Source organism: Panthera pardus, unplaced genomic scaffold (assembly GCF_024362965.1).
Source record: "Panthera pardus isolate Hobbes unplaced genomic scaffold, ASM2436296v1 HiC_scaffold_24, whole genome shotgun sequence".
Taxonomy (NCBI): domain Eukaryota; kingdom Metazoa; phylum Chordata; class Mammalia; order Carnivora; family Felidae; genus Panthera; species Panthera pardus.
This window is the reverse complement of record NW_026526810.1, coordinates 46,463,277-46,482,769: the sequence shown is the minus strand read 5'-3', so window position 1 is coordinate 46,482,769 and position 19,493 is coordinate 46,463,277. Positions and strand designations below refer to the sequence as shown.

Here is a 19,493-nt window from a genome sequence, read left to right as displayed (position 1 = left end):
AATGATTTTTTTTTTTTTTGAGAGAAAGAGAGTGCATGATCAGGGGAGAGAGACAGAGAATCCCAAACAGGCTCCATGTTGTGAGCCCAGAACCCAACGCAGGGCTCAGACCCACGAACCATGAGAGTTGGGTGCTTAACTGACTGAACCACCCAGGCATATTCAGAGGAACTGCACATCATCAGGAGACTGAGACTTGCCCTTTGCTGGAAGTAGCCAAAATATCTTCTGGGGAAAAAAAATGCAAACACCAGTACAAATAAAAAAATAAAATAAAATAAAACAACAAACTCAAAGATTATGATGGTGCAGAAATTAAAATTTGCACTGGCAAAGGAAAAACAGTGCACCACCAGTAGAGCATGTTTTTGTAGTAAAAGTAGCAAGTTCTTGCTCCATTTAACTAAATTCAGAGTTGACAAAAGGGTGATGATGGACTAATGAAAGCTATGGAATGGAGACCAGCAAAATGAACACCAGATGTCAATGCAGAACATTCAAGATAAGTAACTTCACCATTTCACCTGGGACCCCCTTAATCCCACAGCTCTCCACCTGGGTAAGTGACAGGTGGTAAAAACTACAGGGATAGTAATAAGAGTCTGAGTTTGGAGAAGGTACTTAACCACAGAGATAAAGGAGACTGGAGGGTGGAAAGTAACTTAGAGGCATCTATTAGGGATAGGGGAAGGAAGAGCAAGGGGAAAGCAAAGAGAGGAAGAGCTGAAAGTAGAATTAAGGTGACAAAGATGAGGGAAATGAAGAGAAGTGGGGAGGAAGAAAGGAACCTATTTTATCACCACTACCCTCCCTAGGCCAGGTACCACGATTTGTAAGAACTGACAACTTTTTCCCCAAAGTCCAAGAGGAATCTGTCTCTACAGCCCCATTGGCTCAAGTCTCAAAATATGATGCTATGTTTATATCTGAAGACTGCTTCTGACAAATGACACCCTGTCTTTGGTTATGGTTGATTCTCTACCTTTTGTGAAAGGTCTGTTTGACATCCACCTACATGGCTTTCTTCTTACCTATGTAATTAAGTCAGTTCCCTGTGACTATTCCTGTTTTCAAGGCTAGCTCACCTAGTTTTTGATAATAACAATAACAATATTGGACTGATGTCCACAGCTGATGACACCTGAGTGGGCTTGTCCCTAACATATGTAACTCTGAAATCCTGAATTCACCAGGAGGCAACCTCTTAACCAATCATCCCCTGCAGGAAACATTTCAAACCCTGGCTATCAAAGCATCATCCTATCCTTCTTATTGCTTCCCTAACAAAGAGCAAAAATATCAAAGCCCAAAATGGTATTTTGGAGGGTGAGGGGACTTAAAGCTTAAAAAGCTGGATGATTTGTTTAAACATCCCTACCTTCACCCAGGCATGGTAAAACGGCTGACAGGAAAACACTGGATGTTATTAGGAGGATGAAAGTTAACCTGGCCCACCTGGCATCCTGCTTGTAAGTTAAATATTAACTTTAGCTGTAAGTCAAAAATTAGATATGCTAATTTGTACATTAATTGCCTTTAGTTGACCTCACACACATTCAGATGGTCATCATTTTTAAATTTCACACTATAAGGAGCACATCCAGGGATAGAATTCTATAGTTATGCACCTGATTTTAGTCACTCCAAACACCAGAATCTTGGCTCCTGTCCAGTGTCTCCCTGTAACCACCCTCCCCAAGGACTGAGAATAGCCCTTTACCCAAGGGGCCAGAAGAGTAATTTCTGCGCTAGGAAAGTTTGAATGTTCTTCTCCGTGTCCACGAGAACTTGGACTTGCTCTTGCTCTTGTCCCGTGAGATTTTGTTAGAGCCAGGAAGTCTTCTTTTGGCTTCTAAATCATTATTATTAAATCTTTATCTTTGCTTCTGTACTTCTACTAAGTACTATCTTTCTGAACCGAGTCTTTATGAATAAACTCTGGCATCCTATTTTCCATCCCTTCACTAAGCTCTACAAAATCCCAGCTTTGGTTCTACATCCCTATAGCTTTGTGCCTTTAACCTAACTCTGCTAGGCCAAGAACTGACATTCTTTCATGTGCTATGACCGTGGGTGAGGGGATGTAAACCTCTCTTGGCAATATGTCACATCATGTAAGAAGAGGAAGCTGAAAATTAATCCTCAATAAACAACTCCCAATCATTGTTCAGAGGTTCAATGACTTAATGCCCAATATTCCATAGGCATTTCAGGAACCTTCCAGCTGTGAGAATACTAAAAGAAAAGTACCCACTAGGAGATGAATGATTTACTAGGATAAGCTCACTGCTACATAACCATTATCACTGAAATTTTGTGGTTCCAAAAAGGTGTAAAGTGATACAGAAGGATGTATAAAATATAATGAGCCAGCATATGTTAAACTGCAGTTCAAAGAGCTTCCAGGTAAAGATAGCCAACTAAATATGTCCTTCTATCACTCTTCCCACTCAGGCCTCACTGAAATAGCAGCAATAGGTCTTTTTTTTCTTTTTTTTTTCTTTTTTGAAGAATAAAAATGTAACAGTTTTAGAAAACAAGTGGAGGCTAGAAGGGGTTCAAAATTTTAAAAATTCCCAGTGAAGCCCCAAAGAAGTTCCAAATTCAGTCAATAAATACAAAGGTCGAAAATGTGTTATACATAGGGTGACAGTCCCAGTTTATGCCCATTGTCTTGGCAAAGTAACTAATAGGATCACCGTTCACTCTCAAAAGTGTCCTGGTTTGGAAGATAAATTATCTGTTCAGTCTAGTTTTTGAGCATCACCAGAACATTAAAGAAAAATTGAGCTAGGTGGGCCCCTCACTCACACCCTCCAACTTTGCCCACTAACGAGAGTAGGCAACATGCCTGGGAAGGAAACCAAGAGTGGGTGTTCAGACCTAAGAGAAGCAGCTCTGAACCTCCACATCAGCTACAGGAGACTCAGGTCCTAGTAAACCCTGCCTTACAAAGGCAGCTGTGGGATTTGCCAGACTATGGACTGAATGCCTGTGACCCCAGAAAATTCACATGTTGAAACATTCCTAATGTGATGGTATTTGAGGGTCTTTGGGAGGTGGTTAGATTATGAGGGTAGAGCCCTCATGAATGGGATTAGTGATCTTATAAACAAGGCCCCAGAGAGTCCCTTGCCCCTTGCATCCTATGAGGACATGGCAAGAACACAGCCATCTGTGAACCAGGAAGCAGGCTCTCACCAGACACCAAAACCACGGGCACCTTGATCTTGGACTTCCCAAGCCTCCAGACCATGATAAATAAATTTCTGTTGTTTGTAAACAACCCAGTCTATGGCATTCTACTATCGTAGCCAGAACAAACTGACACATGCAGAAAAACCTCCCTGGGAGCTGGCTACATCACCAACCCTCCAATTTAGAGAAGAGGGCTGGCAGGGGGAAAGGGTTTTACAACTGCCCTCATGTATCTAGTTAGTCCTTCATTTGTAAACACACCAGCAACCGTAAGTCACCAGACATCTGAGAAAAAATCAATAGCACAAAAGGGAAGGACGCAAGAGGAAGAGATAATGCTAAAAACAGGTGGGGAAAATGTTTTTTATGCTAATTAGTAGCTTGAAAATATTCAAGAAGACATAGCACCCATGAAGCAAAAACAAGCTGATAGGAATAAAGATAGCAGAAAATAAGAAAGAGTTCCTGGAAATTAAAAATTATTTAATGGGAAACTGTATAGTAGGATAGACAGAATGAAAAATAAACTGAAGAAAACTCTTCAAATATATAGTAAAATGACAAAGAGGAGGAAGATGTGCAAAGAACACTTAGGAGAAGAGAACATAAACAATGGATAAGCAGAAATAATCAACTAAGCAGAAGAAAATTTCCCTGCACCAGTCTAAGATATAACTCTTCAAAGAGGATGAATGAAAATGGAGGGACAGATATGCAAAAAATTTTGAGCTCCAAAGACAAATAGAAAATATTTTAAAATTTCAGAAGAGGAAAAAAAATGGCTAGCCCTTATAGACACAAGAATCAGACTAACATGAAATTTCTCATCAATAACAAGGATAGAAGACATTAGAGTGATGCCTTCTAGCTTTAAGGAAAAATATGTTTGAGCTTAGAATTCTACACCCAGCCAAATAATCAAGTGTGAAGGGGCAATAAGAACACTTTCTGACATACAAGTGTTTATGTACAAATACATCTCCAAAATAACTCAAGAATGTACAAAAGGAAAATAGTTTAAGTATTAAAAATAAAGCCAAGTGAGAGAAGATATAGAAGCAAGGATGATAATCAACTATAGTGAAGAAGGAAAATAAAACTGACATGATCACCCACATACCTGTCCTAAGTGGGCCACAAATTCACAGAAAAAGGAAAAGCTGGTCTATTTCCATTTATTTCACTGCCTATATGGTAAAAATAAACCAGTTATTCAGGAAAAGTACAATTATATATTAGTTCTTGGCTCAAACAATAATATCTCTAACAAATCCTCATAAAGAAGTCATTGTTTGATACAAAGAACATAAAATGAGTTTTTTAGAGCTGTATTTTGTAACAATTGCAGGCATGTCCTTCCAAACACAATTCAGAGGGCCAAATACTAGGGTCTCTGTACTCAGTGTGTACTGAGCTGATCAAATTCAGGAATGTATTATAGGATATTTATATGAATAGATAAACTACATGTCCCTCCAGAAATCATCCTAAACATATTTCTCTCCACTGCACTTAGCTACATGCTAAATGACTATGCGTTTCAGACTGAAATTCTTGAAAAATACCTGAAGAACTACTGTGCTGTTACTAGCTGAGTACAGATTCTTAAGACCCAAAATCAAGCTGGTAAAAGTGTAGCATCCTTTTGTGACAGCTGAGGAGCCTAACAAAGACGTTTGCCTACATAGGAAGCTATCCTTCATCATTTCAGCAAGCAAAGAGAAAAGCCATTAGCAGAGGCAGAATTATCTTAGACACCTGTTCTGAATCTGCTTCAGAATACAGAAACATAGGTATAGAAAAAAAAAAGGTAATTAAACCTGTGAAGTCCTACTTCATATAAGATAAAGGAAATAGCCTTCACTCTCCAAAACTCTTAAAGGCCAGTATAATCTGATGCCTGTCTCATTCAAATAAAGAATCAATGAAGTAGTCATAGAATCCTTATCTTTGAGCCATTGCTTCCCGTTACCTTATCCAAGAGAACTAAATAAGGATACAGCATTTACTTTGTGAAGTGGTCATTTATAAATCAGTTAAATGTTAGGAAACATTTACCAAAAATGTTTTACCAATTACCTCAATTTCAAAATAATTGCCCTGCAGTCTACCCCATGCCTCCCTGAAATAATTATCTGATTGGGCAGATTATAGGTTTCAGATAGTAAAACTATACCCACTTATGTATGTGCATAGGCTTGTCTTTCCATTTGGAAGGAAAAGATGCACCAGTTATCTGATCACTAAAACACAAGCTTAAAAGATGAGAAGGACATAACACAACCCTGCTGGAAATTTTTAACCCTGCTGGAAATTGTTCTTTGTCACCAAGACTGTGGGGACGCATAAAAATGAGTTTCCTAACAGTGCCTTGGATCTTTAAGCCAGAGGCCTGAGATCTTCTACCAACTGTGTGTGTGAGCATGTTTTAAGTCATGACTTCTCCTTATCTGTGGTTCCTCAGAAAAATAATGCCACTTTGTGTTGCTTTCTTTCTAAAAAAAAAAAAAAAAAAAAAAAAAAAAGCGAATAGGTGAGAAAAAGAAATCATCCAAGCTTAGCTAGTCAGTCTTAAAGTTGCTTACATTATTATTTCTTAAGAGGATCTGAAGTAACATCCAGATATTCTTAATGAAAACAGGCAAATGCCTCTTGATTCTTCCCCAGGTTGTTGGAGGCAACACCTAACTCCTAATCTAGGCTCTTTTCCCTCATATTCTATTAAGTTATAAAGGATTCAACTTCTGGGGTGCCTGGGTGGCTCAGTCAGTTAAGCGTCTGACTTTGGCTCAGGTCATGATCTCACAGCTTGTGGGTTCGAGCCCCACATCAGACTGTGCTGACAGCTCAGAGCCTGAAGCCTGCTTCTGTGTCTCCCTCTCTCTGCCCTTCCCCACTCACGCTCTCTCTCTCCTTCAAAAATAAATAAACATTAAAAAAAACACACACACACAAAAAAAAAAAAAAAACAGAGAGATTCAACTTCCACTTCTAGCAGGCAGGAGAAGACATTCATTTAAGCCTTTTTCTCCCCCTTAGTTTGTCTATGAACAATGCCTAATATATTAGTATTTAAGACTAGTTAGTGAAAGCAGTAGCTCTGTTAAAAGACCAAGAGTAAGGGGGAAGATTTAGAATGCTTCCATTTGACCCATAAGCGATCACAGCAACTACAAATTCCTAATTAGTGAACACAATGGTCTTTCTTCAATTAACTCCAGAGCATTTTGTCCTTCACCAAATGTGGTTTGGGACACAATCTTCAGGCAATTGGCTTTAGATCCCCAAAAATATGAAATGATGAAGCACCACAAAAAAATTGGGGTCTCTGTACAAAACCCTGATGACAGGAACTGATACTTCCTCAACAAGGTTGGTCCCAAACCAAAAGCTGAAGAATGTCTCCAAACATTGAGTGTCGCTTGGGGCTTGGGGTTGTTGTTGGTTTTTTGGGTTGGGCCAGAAGTCTCAGAAAAATGCCCTCAAGCTAAATCAATAACTTAAGCTTTTCCTTTCTGAATTTTCTTTCATTCTTCACAATCTGGTTTGTGTGGTTGGGAGCCAAAGCAATTCATTAAAGACATGAGGAAAGAACAATAAGTGGGGAGAGCATTAAAGAAAAGAGTTCCCCACCCTCCAAGATTTCCTGATTTGACTCCAAAAGCACATTCTGATACAATTGAAAAATATGTGCCCTAAATTGGGGTTTCCTATTGAAACCCAGTGGTGACCTGCGGCTGCTGGGACTTATTGACATTTGAACAGCAAACTTAAGAGAATTGAGGCAAAAAAAGAAAAATCTTCCCACAATTTTTTTTTTATTCTTGTCCTCACAAAAGAGCTTGGAAACAGAGTTAGGGGATTCAAACAAATACTAAAAGGCCTTGGGTTTGTTTTCCTCTTGGCTGAGCCAACTTGCTCATCAGGTCCAGATATTTGGAAAATTTGATTTATTGGAAGCTCTATTCCTCCCATGGCTTACTTATAGCTTCACAAAAAAATATAAAAAAATTTAACCAATTCATTCTTCTTCCACCATTACATGAATTGTATTACACAAGTTACAAGTAAAAATTGACACATCTTCATGTGAGCCCATGGTACATTGCTTTCTCTAAGTACAGATTCACAACTGGAGATTTAACAATTATTACAACATAACAGCTAACATATTGAGCACTGGTAAAAGCTAGATACTTTATGAACTATTTTGCATGCATTATTTCATTATTCTTCAAAACAATGTTACTAGGTACATGCTATTATTAATTCCACTTTACAAGTGAGGTAAACAAAGGCCCAGCAAGAGTATGCAGTACAGTCAGTATTCAAACACTGAGCTGCCTTTCTTGTCAAAGCTGTTTGGAAGAGATTCTGAGTATAAGAAGATGGCAGATGATACTGTTCAGAGCTGGCTGGGAAACCACAAATGGCCATGTGACTACACCCAGAGGTCAAGGAGAGGAAGATGAGAACTCTCTCAGTGAATGCCTTGCTGCAGAGTATACTCAAACACACACTCCCTCCCAATTAACCTTGCAGCCCTGTGACCTCCTCCATTCTACTGCTTCTAGGCTTCTCTCTGCTTCCTGGTGGAGGCCAACCTCAAGAACCTACCTGCCTTCTCCTTGGAGCCTTTGGGCAGCCCTTGCTGAGAATATGCTCCCAAACTGTTGTTTGAAACTTACTGCTTTCTGTGCAACCTGTCCCATATGGGCCCAGTGCTAAACTGTTAGTTTTTATTTCCACTCTTTTACAATTTTATTATGTATAGCAAATGAAACAAATGCATTTTTATGGACTGGGCCATGGTCAAAATGTTTTCTATAAAGATGAAAAAGAGCTGTATCTTCCTACAGCATCCCCTTACACACACACAAAAAAAAAAATCAGGATCTACCCCAAGAATCAGAGGAGCCTAAATGAAGCTGAAGGACATTTAGTTTTCCCCTGTGAGACACATTCTGGCCATCCAAGGAAAGCAAGCCACCTGTCACCAAGTGAGAGGAAAGAACCCCAGGTAGAAAAGAAAGATACACAAGAAGAAAATGTAAAGATGTCTCTTATTTGTTTGGTATCTCAGGGGTTAAACAGGAAGCCATGTTTTGCAAGGCTTATGTTTGTTACTTTCAGATGCATGGGGCCTATAAATTGGACTTCTTTAGTACTTACTGGTTTCCGTGCCTCAGATCCCTGAATCCATGTGGCAATTAAAATCTGCTGGAGCCAAAACAGTGATTTCTTCCAGAAATATTTATTGAGGTCCTTTGAGCAAGGTTCTACTGTATACAGTGAAGGAAAAGCAAGTAAGACAGCAACAGCCTTCAAAGGGTGAACATGCCCATGAATACCCACACAGCAAGGAAGCACAGGAGAGGCCCAAGGAACCATGGAAACCAGAAAAAAAAGAAAGTCAAGGCCAGATGCATAGTGAAAAGGCATCACCACCTGTCCCAAGCAGGTCTGAAGAGAACTTATGCGGCTAGATACACACTGTGGAGTATGGCAGGTTGTTTAGCCAAGCACCTTATCCAAACTGAGCTGTACTCATTTACTGGAAAGAGAAGAAATTTGGTAGAGGCAGTCTGCCACCTAAGATAAAATATGGACTTTTCAAGAGGACATCCCCAGTTCCTGCTCACTGTCCCTTCTAACAGAATAATGGACCACATGTGACAAGGCCAAAAGAAAAATTAGGAACTTTGCTTTATTTACCTATGAGTGAAGCATTCAGATACACATATTATAAAAGAGATACAATGGGACCAGAACTTTGGGCAAAAAAGAAATCTGCCTGCTTCTCACACTCCTCCCCAATCCCCCCCTCCACCCTGCCCCCATCCACACTCTGGTCCAAGTCACTCCTCCTCTCTTCTTCTACTCCTGTAATAGCCTCCCCTAGGCCCTCCCTACTTCTACCCCTGCCCCTGTAATCTATTTTCAATAGAGCAACTACAGAAATCCTTTTATAATTGTATTACTTTCTTATTGTTGTTCTAAGTAATCACCACAAACTCAGTTGCTTAAAACAACACGTTAGCTTATTAGCTCATTATTCTGTAGGCCAGAAGTCTGAAGATGGAGCTTACAGGGCTAAAATCAAGATGTTTCATAAGGACTGAGCTCCTTCTAAAAGCTCTGGGGAGAAGCTGCTCCTTGCCTCTTACAGCTTCTAGAAGCTGCTCACATTTCTTGGCTCAGGGCCACGTCACTCTGACCTGTAACTTCCACTGTCACATCTCTTTCTCTGACTCTCCTGCCTCCCTCTTACAAGGACCCTTGTGATAACAGTGGGCCTACAGTGGGTATAAACCAAGACAATCATCCCATCTCAAGATCCTTAATCACATCTCCAAAGTTTCTTTTACCATGTAAGGTAACCTATTCACAGGTTCCAAGGATTAAGACATGGACATCTTTGGCAGCATTAATATGCCTGGCACAAGAATCATCTTCTTCTGCTCAAAACGTCCAACATCCAGTGCAAGAGAAAAGTTAAGTTCTTACAATGGCCTTCAGAGCCCTGCTTGGTCTTCACATGACCATCCCGTTACCACCACCAGAAGCCCACTAACCATGAAACTAAAGAAGCTTGAGCTACAGCTCACCTCACCTGCACTTTCCATTCTCAGACCCTGGGAGTAATTCTAGAAACGTGTTTGCTCAGAAAATCTTACCATTTCCCACAGTGTGGATGGGCCTTGAAGGCATTATGCTGAGTGAAATAACTCAGACTGAGAAAGACAAATACTGTATGATCTCATTTAGATGTGGAACCTAAACAAACTCATAGAAAAACATCAGAATATTTGTGGTTATAGGGTGGGGCAGGGTGGTGGGGAGGCACTTTTGGTTATAAGTAAGTACTAGGGATGTAATGTACAACATGATGACTGTAACTAACACTGCTGGATGATATACAGTAAAGCTGTTAAGAGAGTAGATCCTGAGAGTTCTTATCACAAGAAAAATTTTCTCCCTTTATTCTTTTCTTCTTTCTTTTTATTGTCTCTACATGACAAGATGGATGTTAGCCAAGCCTACTGTGGTAATCCTTTCACAATACATGTAACTCAAACCATCATGCTGTATGTCTTAAACTTACACAGTGGTGTAAGTCAATTATTTCCTAATAAAACTGGAATAAAATTAATTTTTAATTTTTTTTTGAATGTTTGTTTATTTTTGCAAGAGAGAGAGACAGAGCATGAGCAGGGGAGGGGCAGAGAGAGAGGGAGACACAGAATCTGAAGCAGGCTTCAGGCTCTGAGCTGTCAGCACAGAGCCCGACACGGGGCTCGAACTCACAAGCCATGAGATCATGACCTGAGCCAAAGTTGGACACTCAATCCACTGAGCCACCCAGGCACCCCAAAAGTAATTTTTAAATTAAAAAATAAATAAAAATAAAGGTGCAGTTTTTTTATTTTGATTTGAAAAAATAAAATATTTTAGCTACAAAGGCTAAGATCATTGTCTCTTCCAGTCTAATTTCTCCCATCATACTTTGCCTTCTGTCAGATGGCAGTAGGATCCAGATAAGAGGCTGTCAAGTTGGAAATGCATTGAGTTTGTGTTTACTGGAGCATATTGATGTGATTCACCGTCAATTCTGTACAGAGTTAAGTCAGTGGTGGTCCCCCAGGGTAGGAATGGTGCTCAGGAATACTCCTGCTTCCGTGGGGACTCACCCAGTGTCTAACATGAAGATGCAGGGCCCAAGGTCACACAGCAATATGACCGTGTCCTACAGTACCTAGCAGCAGAATTATGTGGATCATGGAGGAGACAGGTTTGCAATACAGACCCAGAAGTCAGCCTGTGCAGAATTCTTCCAGCTATCACACGTATAAAATTGTATGTGAAAGATTTCATTTTCATCAACTCCTAATCAAAATTTATCTCCTAGTAGTAGTATTAGGAATTTTCAAGTATCTAGTATTTTTGACACCATATATAATAAGCATACCATGTATTTTTTTCTATGGGATGGAATAAAATAAATTAAAATTTATTACAATTTCTGTGCTTATAGAACACAAGCCCATATGTAGCAGGACTACACATGGCAAGTACATTTGTAGCAGCTCATATATGAAGCCATCAAGCTGAAAAGCTATTCTAAACCATCATAACTTTAGCTAGAGGAAAAACTGAATTATCTTTCTAATGTTTCTATAGAAAATTATGTAATCAATAATGGTCCTATAAGAGGCAATCAAAAATAGGGGGACAAAAATATAGGAAAAAAGTACTATAAAGTTGCGTTGGACAGTGAATTAATGAAGACATTAGGTTATTTTTCTGGATTTTGTGGTATGCGTGGGATTTTCAAATTTTCAAAATTGAAAATTGTAATTTATAGGGATTTATTTTGTTACTGTAAATAAATATTCTCTATTATACCTAATTTTGTATTTTGTATTCATTTAGGCCTAAAAAAACAAAACAAAAAAACAAAAAACCTGGGTCTAGCCCTGACAACCCTCCCCATTGTTCATTCAACTCCAGCCACAGTGGTCTTTGTTATTCCTTGAACACAACTAGGAACATACCCATCTCAAAGCCTTTGCACTTGCTATTCCTGCTACCTAGAATGCTTCTTCCAGATATCTACATGGCTCCTCTCTCACTTCCTTCAAATCTTTGCTCAAATAGGTCTTCCTCAATTCAGCCTTCCCTGATTACCCCTTTTAAAACTGCATCCCCCTACCTGCCTCCTTAGTGCAAGAGGCAGCATGTCAGTCTCATAAAATTGAAGCCCCTCAAATGTACAAGATAATTTACTTTGTCACTGATTTTGCTGACCAGCTTTCTTCCTCTCCCCCCACAGAAATGTAAGCTCCACATAGACCGAAGGTTTTTTTCCTTTTTAAAACCTGTTTTGTTCACAGCTGTATCTGAAACTTCTGAAATAACGTCTGGCACATAATGGATGTTCAGTAAATACTTGTGAAATGGCTGGATAGATGGACGGATAACTAAGTCAAAGAACTACCAATGTTCTGATTATCATAAGACAACAACCACCAACATAGTCAACCAAGATCATTTCAGCCAAAAGCCCTGAAACATGATGTTTTAATTAGTTTATTCATATGAAGATAAATTTACAATTCACAGTACACAATTTCAGGTAATAAGGGTACTTTTCTTTATAGAAAACACTATGTTGGGAATTACTTCATAAGCTTTAAGATTTTATTTCACCATCAAAAGAGTCCAGATTTCAAAGTTAAGCCCAGAAATAAAAATTATAATTTCCTTTAAATTAGGAAATTCTGTTTGAATTAATAGCAAACACAATATTACATGAGAATGAGGTCCACCAGGAGACTATAATTCGAATAGCACTTACACAAACTACTCAAAATAATAACTATGACAGCTACCATTCATTAAGGGCTTACCATATGCCAAATACTGACTCAAACACTGAACCAAAGAAATATCTAAGGTGTGGGTCTATGGAAGGGCTAAAAAAGCATTCTTTAAATAAATTATTATAATTCTAAGGATAAAATTAAGGATTTTTCTTTTACAAAACCAAAGTATAACAATTAGAATATTACACACTTGGGAATGCTGAGTAATAAAGAAATGGAGAAGTGGAACAAATGCATTTATAAATATGTTCTAAACCCACTAAGTATGTATGGCATATGATTCTAAGTAGTATTTATATTTTCATTATTCCTGTAATGAAGTAGTTCACAGTAGACTTACTTTTGTGTACATGTCATGGCTAAAGCTTAACCCTATTCTAACAGACGATACTGATTAACATATTCATTAACCATTATTTTCTTATCCAACCTCACTATTCATTTGCTTATTCCTTACTCATAGATCTTCCTGATATATTCAAATATGCATATAACTACTATAGAATAGTAATATTTAATGTAGTCTTCTGGTAAACTTATAAGACATTATTAAAAATGTGTTTTTCAACTTCCCACTATAATGGAGTAACTTGTGTCAGGATCAACCCATCTGTTAAGAACAACTATAACAGCTTGATGAAATATACAAAATGTTGGAAAATATAGAACAACAAAATCAGACAAAACTTGAAGGGCCAAGAACCAGCAGAAAAGAACAATGTATTGATGTAAACCTGATATTCTGTACCTTTCCCCTTAAGGGATTGCTAATTCCTCAGCTTCCCAGAGGTGAGATAAGACAATAATTAAAACTCAGAATCTAGCTGGGAGGAGAAGCCTTGGTAACACTCTAGGTCTCCAGTTGACTTCTGAAGGACTGCATTCTAGGAGTAAGAACAAAAATAGACTAGACCTTATAAATACTGAAAGACAGCCTCAAAGTATTTCAGTTCATGACTAGATAATCTGTTCCTTCTCTAAGTGTGTGTGAAAAGAAAAATAAATTCTCCTTGAGGAAGATAACATTATCCAGATCCTCTATAGTTTTTTCATATGTAAGGTCTATACTTCAATAATAAATTATGAAGCATGGCAGGGGACAATAGCAAACTATTGGAAACAGAGAAAAAAGTAGAAAATAGAAACCAACCGACAGGTGATCTAGATATTAGAACTATCAGAGGTCGACTTTAAAATAATTGTGGTTAACATGTACATTAAAGTGGATGATAAAATGAATAATTTCCCTAGAAAACCAAATGGTACAATAAAAGAAACAAAAACTCAAGAATTTAAAAATATAACAATGTAAATTAAGCATTCAGTTTGAGTTTAACAGCAAATTAGACACAGCAGCAGCAAGGAATAATTGTAAACTAGTCATTAAAAATATAAAAACTAAGCATGGAAGGGAGAAAAAAGTTGAAAATATCAGCAAAAGCATAAACACATAAGATATCTGGCAAAAGGTCTACCATATGTATAACTGGACTTTCACAAACAAGAACTGAGAGAATAGGGAGTAATAACAATTTTTGATACTCAGATGAGAATTTTCCAAAACTCCAAAAGAAATCAAGCTGAAAATCTGAGAATCTCTGTGAATTCCAAACTAGATAAATATGAAGCAAACCATACCTAGGCACAGAATAATAAAAATACTGAAAAACAAAAAGACAATTTTTGAAGTAGCCAGAAGAAAAGACCTATCATCCCAACAAAAGAGTCATAAGAATATCAGCTTACTTTTTAAAAGAATGAGTGGAGGTTTGAATGTAATGGAGCAATACCTTTAAAGTGCCAGAAGAAAAGACTACCAACCTAGAGTTCTATGCCCAGTAGAAATATTCATCCAAATATAAATGCAAAATAAGGATTTTTTTCCTAATAAAAAGTGACTGAATTCGCTACCAGTAGTTCCACATTTAAAAAATAAATAAACAAAAGGAATTCTTTAGGCAAAAGGAAAATTATTCTGGACAGAATCACAGAAACACAGGAAAATGAAGAAAAAAAACTGAAAAATTGTAGGTAAACCTAAGCAAAAAATGACCATATTGACAACAACAGACGTTATTTGTTACTGCTGTCTTGTTGATTTTAAAATATACAAAGAATTAAATACATGATATCAGTAACACAAAAAGTAGGTAAAGAGGTAAAATGTTCTAAATTCTTAAATGGCTCACAAAATGATAAAAGTACTATAAGTTAATTAAATAGATATGTTGCAATCTTAAGAATAACCACAAAAAGAATATTATGGGAATGATAAGTAACAAGCTAATAGATGCTTGGAAATGGAATAATAGAAATATTGCAAATGCAAAGGCAGGCAACAAAAAAGAGAAAAGAAATGTAGAATAACAAATAGTAAGATAATTGATTTAAACAAATATATCAGTAATTATATTAACCACAAATGAACTAAATACTTAATTTAAAAGTCAAAATTTGTCAAACTATTTTTTTTTAATGTTTATTTTTTTGAGAGAGAAAGAGAATGAGAACGAGCAGGGGACAAGCAAAGAGAATCCCAAGCAGGCTCCACGCTGTCAACACTGAGCTCTGTGCAGGGCTCTATCTAATTCACAAACCATGAGATCATGACCTGAACCAGAAACCAGTTGGATGCTGAGGCTCCTGGGTGGCTCAGTGGGTTAAGTGTCCTACTTCAGCTCAGGTTATGATCTTGCGGTTCATGAGTCTGAGCCCCACATTGGGCTCTGTGTTGACAGCTTGGAGCTTGCTTCAGATTCTGTGACTGCCTCTCTCTCTGCCCCTCCCCCACTCGCACTCTGTCTCTGTCTCTCTCAAAATTAAAAAAAAAAAGAGTTGGATGCTTAACCAACTGAGCCACCAAGATACCTCTGTCAAACTATTTTTTAAAAACACTATATACTGCATCTTAAATTTAAGAACATTAAAGCACTGAAAGTGAAAAGAAAAAATATATAACATGTAAACATTAATCAGAGGAAATCTGGTATCACTACATTAATCTCAGATAAAGTGGACTTTAATACAGTAAGAATTACTGAAGATAAATAGGGATAATCCATAATAATAGAAGATTATTCTTCCAGGAATATGTAACTCTAAATTTGCATACATCTAATAATGTAACCTAGAAATATATAGAGCAAAAACTGACCAAACTAAAAGGAGAACAAGACAAATTTAAGAATAACAATACACTAAAATATGGCTGTGCTGGTTAATTTTACACTTGATCTTAGCCAAAAGGCCGAGAAGCAATTTGTGCTGGTTAATTTTAATATGTCAACTTGACTGGGCAATGGGATGCCTGGATATTTGGTCAAACATCATTCTCCATGTGTCTGTGAGGGCACTGATATGAAAAAGACCTTTAAACATTTGATGATCTTTAATGTAAAAGGCAGAATAAATATTCTGTTATTCCAAACTACAGAACAGAAAGTACACTTAACAAGGATGTGAAATTCTAGTTAACATGCAGAATTTACTGCCCAGAGAATGATTTATCTTCTAAATTACATGCCTGAACTACTATTAGAGTAAATATTCAAGGGGGGAAAAATCAGCAACACTATAGGAATAGATTGTCAGGTTGGAAGACAATGTGGACAAGATGACTGAAGATCCTTTTAATTCCCAAGTTTTATCATTCTGTACAACTTAAAGCTATATCAATAGAATTATTAGATCAAAGACAGTAGCAATTGGGAATAAAGTATAACATTAGGCAAGATGTCACGATAGGCACTGTAGATTTAAGAGTCATCTCCAAAGAAATGAGCAGAAGAAGAGGAGTACTCTGAGGAACACATTATACATAGAGAAAAGTATAGAAGACTGAACCAGGGGAAATTTCCACCACTGAGGTCCAGTGAAGGAAACAGGGTCATAGCATGCTGAGAAGCAAGAATTTCCACAAGAATCATGAAGACCAGGAAAAAAGAGCATTCAAGGAGAAAATAGCCACCACCCCCCAAACCCATTGAGAAGTGATAAAGGATGTTGTTGAGGATCAGCCCTCTTTAGATAGTCTCCAGTGACTAGTGGTTCTTTAACAGCAGCCCAACCTAGTCCACATCCTGAGTAATAAAACATCAGATTGATCAAAGCCTACACAATACCACAATTGAAAAAACTTAAGAGCAGCACACAATTTTGCAAAGTGTATGAGAGCCAGAAGACATCTCTTTTCTACACTTTCTATTTGCAACTGTGCACAGTGACTATAAAGGCAAAATTTTAAGTACATAGTGTACTCTCTATGGAGAAAAAAAGACTTCTATTTCAAAGAAATTTAAGCAAGACATAAAAATCTAGAATGTAAATAGGACTAGGAACACTAACGCTGCTCCTCCTTCTCTTCCAGGTAAAAAACTGATGAACCTATGAATGGAAAGCTCATGCCCTGAAATACTTAGGATGAGCAGCAAAGATTTAGTCTCTGGTTTAATTCTATCATCTTTTGCACAGAATTTTACTAAAGTGAAATGGAAGGAATTGGGAATTTCCCCCTCATCTCTAGTGGTACCAAATAAAATTTCCCATGTCCTATTTCCTCTGGACACCAAAATGTTATTAAAACATACAGGAAAATTCATTAGAAAATCCTAACCCCAAAGTTATGAGAGTTTTTGCAAAACCAGCACTGTTCTTAGTGTATCATTGGTTAGTACTGATTATCACTTCATTCTAATGGCCTCATTTTCAGTTAAACTAAGAAAATAGATGATTTTGAAAAAAATTTCATTTTCTTCAAATTATTATATTAAACAAAAACCAAGCTCAAACAACAACTATTACCTTCACAAGTATAACTGCAAAAGTACTTAAGAAAGAACTTTTGGATTTATCATTGTTCCATAAGGGATAAACGCAAGCAGAAATAACACTCTTTAAACACATATATTAAAATATATACATGTACTTTTATATGCATTGATACGGTGCCACCAGGTAGTTTCCATGTCTTCTTTGTCTTTATAATCAATCCTCTACCGCAGGACCAACCCACTACCTGATAAATAGTATATGATCACAATAATGCCTGAGAAGCAGGAGGATAAATTTCAACCAAAAAAAAAAAAAAAAAAAACCTCCTTTGTAAGCACAAGAGATGCATTGCCTAGGGCCCACAATACTTTTAGGGACACATAAAAGTGTTTAAATTTTAATTTATTTTAAAATTAGAAGAAAAAATGAATATAGCAGTAATACATTATACTTGTCTTTATACGCACACAATTGTAAACTACAGTTTTTAATATTTTGTAGAGGAATGGGCCAACAAAATGTCAATGAAAGAAATAATGTGGGGGCGCCTGGGTGGCTCAGTCGGTTAAGCGTCCGACTTCGGCTCAGGTTATGATCTCACGGTTGGTGAGTTCAAGCCCCGCGTCGGGCTCTGTGCTGACAGCTCAGAGCCTAGAGCCTGTTTCCGATTATGTGTCTCCCTCTCTCTCTCTGACCCTCCCCCGTTCATGCTCTGTCTCTCTGTCTCAAAAATAAATAAACGTTAAAAAAAAAATTTTTTAAAAAAAGAAAGAAATAATGTGACCCCATAAACATACTGAGCAAGGGCTTCCCTGTGGACTAATGCACGCTGGCTCCACAACCTCCTTGGTTCTTTGGAAACAAGAAAAGCTTTAGCTAGTTTAAAGAAAGCCTTTATTACCTACTTCTTTTCCTTCCTATGTTACCAAACTACATGAAATCTCAATTAAGAATTTTACACAAGAATAATGCTCTTCATAGGCTTTAAAATGATTTGTCTTGGGCCTCCCATATAAGCTATATGGAAAGGGTGAATTATCAAGAACAGAGAACTTCCAGGGAAGACGGTTCAGGAGCAGAACCCTAAGCTCATCTTGTCTCAGGGATACAAACTAGATAACAGCCACATCAGTTTAAATAACCCAGAAACCACCAGAAGTCTGGCACAACAAACTCTCCACAGCTAAATATAAAGAGGACACATCAAAGAGGGTAGAAGTGAGGAGACACAGTCAGGATCTCAACAGACCCATGGGCCTTTCCATGGAAGGAGTGACTCCACAGGTGCTGAGATTGGAATGGAACAGACCCTCACAATGGGCACCCCAGGCCCAGAGAATCCCCATAACATTTGGCAATGAAAACCAGAGGGGTGTAATTTTGCAAGTTATTTTAACCATCAGAATTTAACACCTGGAACTTGAAAAGTCAGCCTGTTCTACTCTGGGAGAGTCAGGAGGGAGGACAATATGGAACTGAGTCCCTACCCTAAAACAGCGCAACAAACATTCCTGAGGACATGCATGAAGCACAGAAGCACCTGTTTGAAAAACGCCTGGAGTTTACAGGAGGGCTACTTATTTATAATCTCAGAGCATACACTGGAGAAACAGGGGTCCTTGGGAGATGCCTCAAGGAATAAAGAAGACAGTGGGCACCATTTCCCTCCCCTGCCCCTCAGTCTAGACAGAGACCTACAAGAACCAGCACGGCACCAACACTGGCTATCTAGCTTGCTAATAGCTGTGCCCTTCCCCAGCATTCTCCAGGGTCCAGACCTCACTTCCAGGTTCTCTCTCAAACACGACCCAGGCACAAACTTTGTTAACACCAGTGCCCGCCCCCAGTACTTATGTGGATCCACCCCCTCCAATATGCCCTTGGCCAGAGCCTACCCAAAATGGTGCCACAAACCTGGCAGTATGCAAGCATCCCCAACAGCGGCCAGCACCACTCCAAAGGGACTCCTGCCCCAGGGAGAGGGGAAGATAACCACACACCCCCATCCAACTGTGGCCCCAGCAGTGGGCTGGGGACAGACATGAGGTCTGACTGCAGGCCCTGTCTACCAACAAAAGCTTCTAAGGGGACAACACAGGAAAAGCACCCTGCAGTTCGGTGCTACTGTATCTGTAGAAA

At 38.2% G+C, this 19,493-nt stretch overlaps 1 protein-coding gene across 7 annotated transcripts in view; it reads right to left on the bottom strand.

Moving 5' to 3' along the window:
- The window catches only part of ATP8B4 (ATPase phospholipid transporting 8B4 (putative)), a 253,329-nt gene that overhangs the window by 204,041 nt on the left and 29,795 nt on the right, over positions 1 to 19,493 (bottom strand). The gene's annotated exons all lie outside the window — the stretch shown is intronic.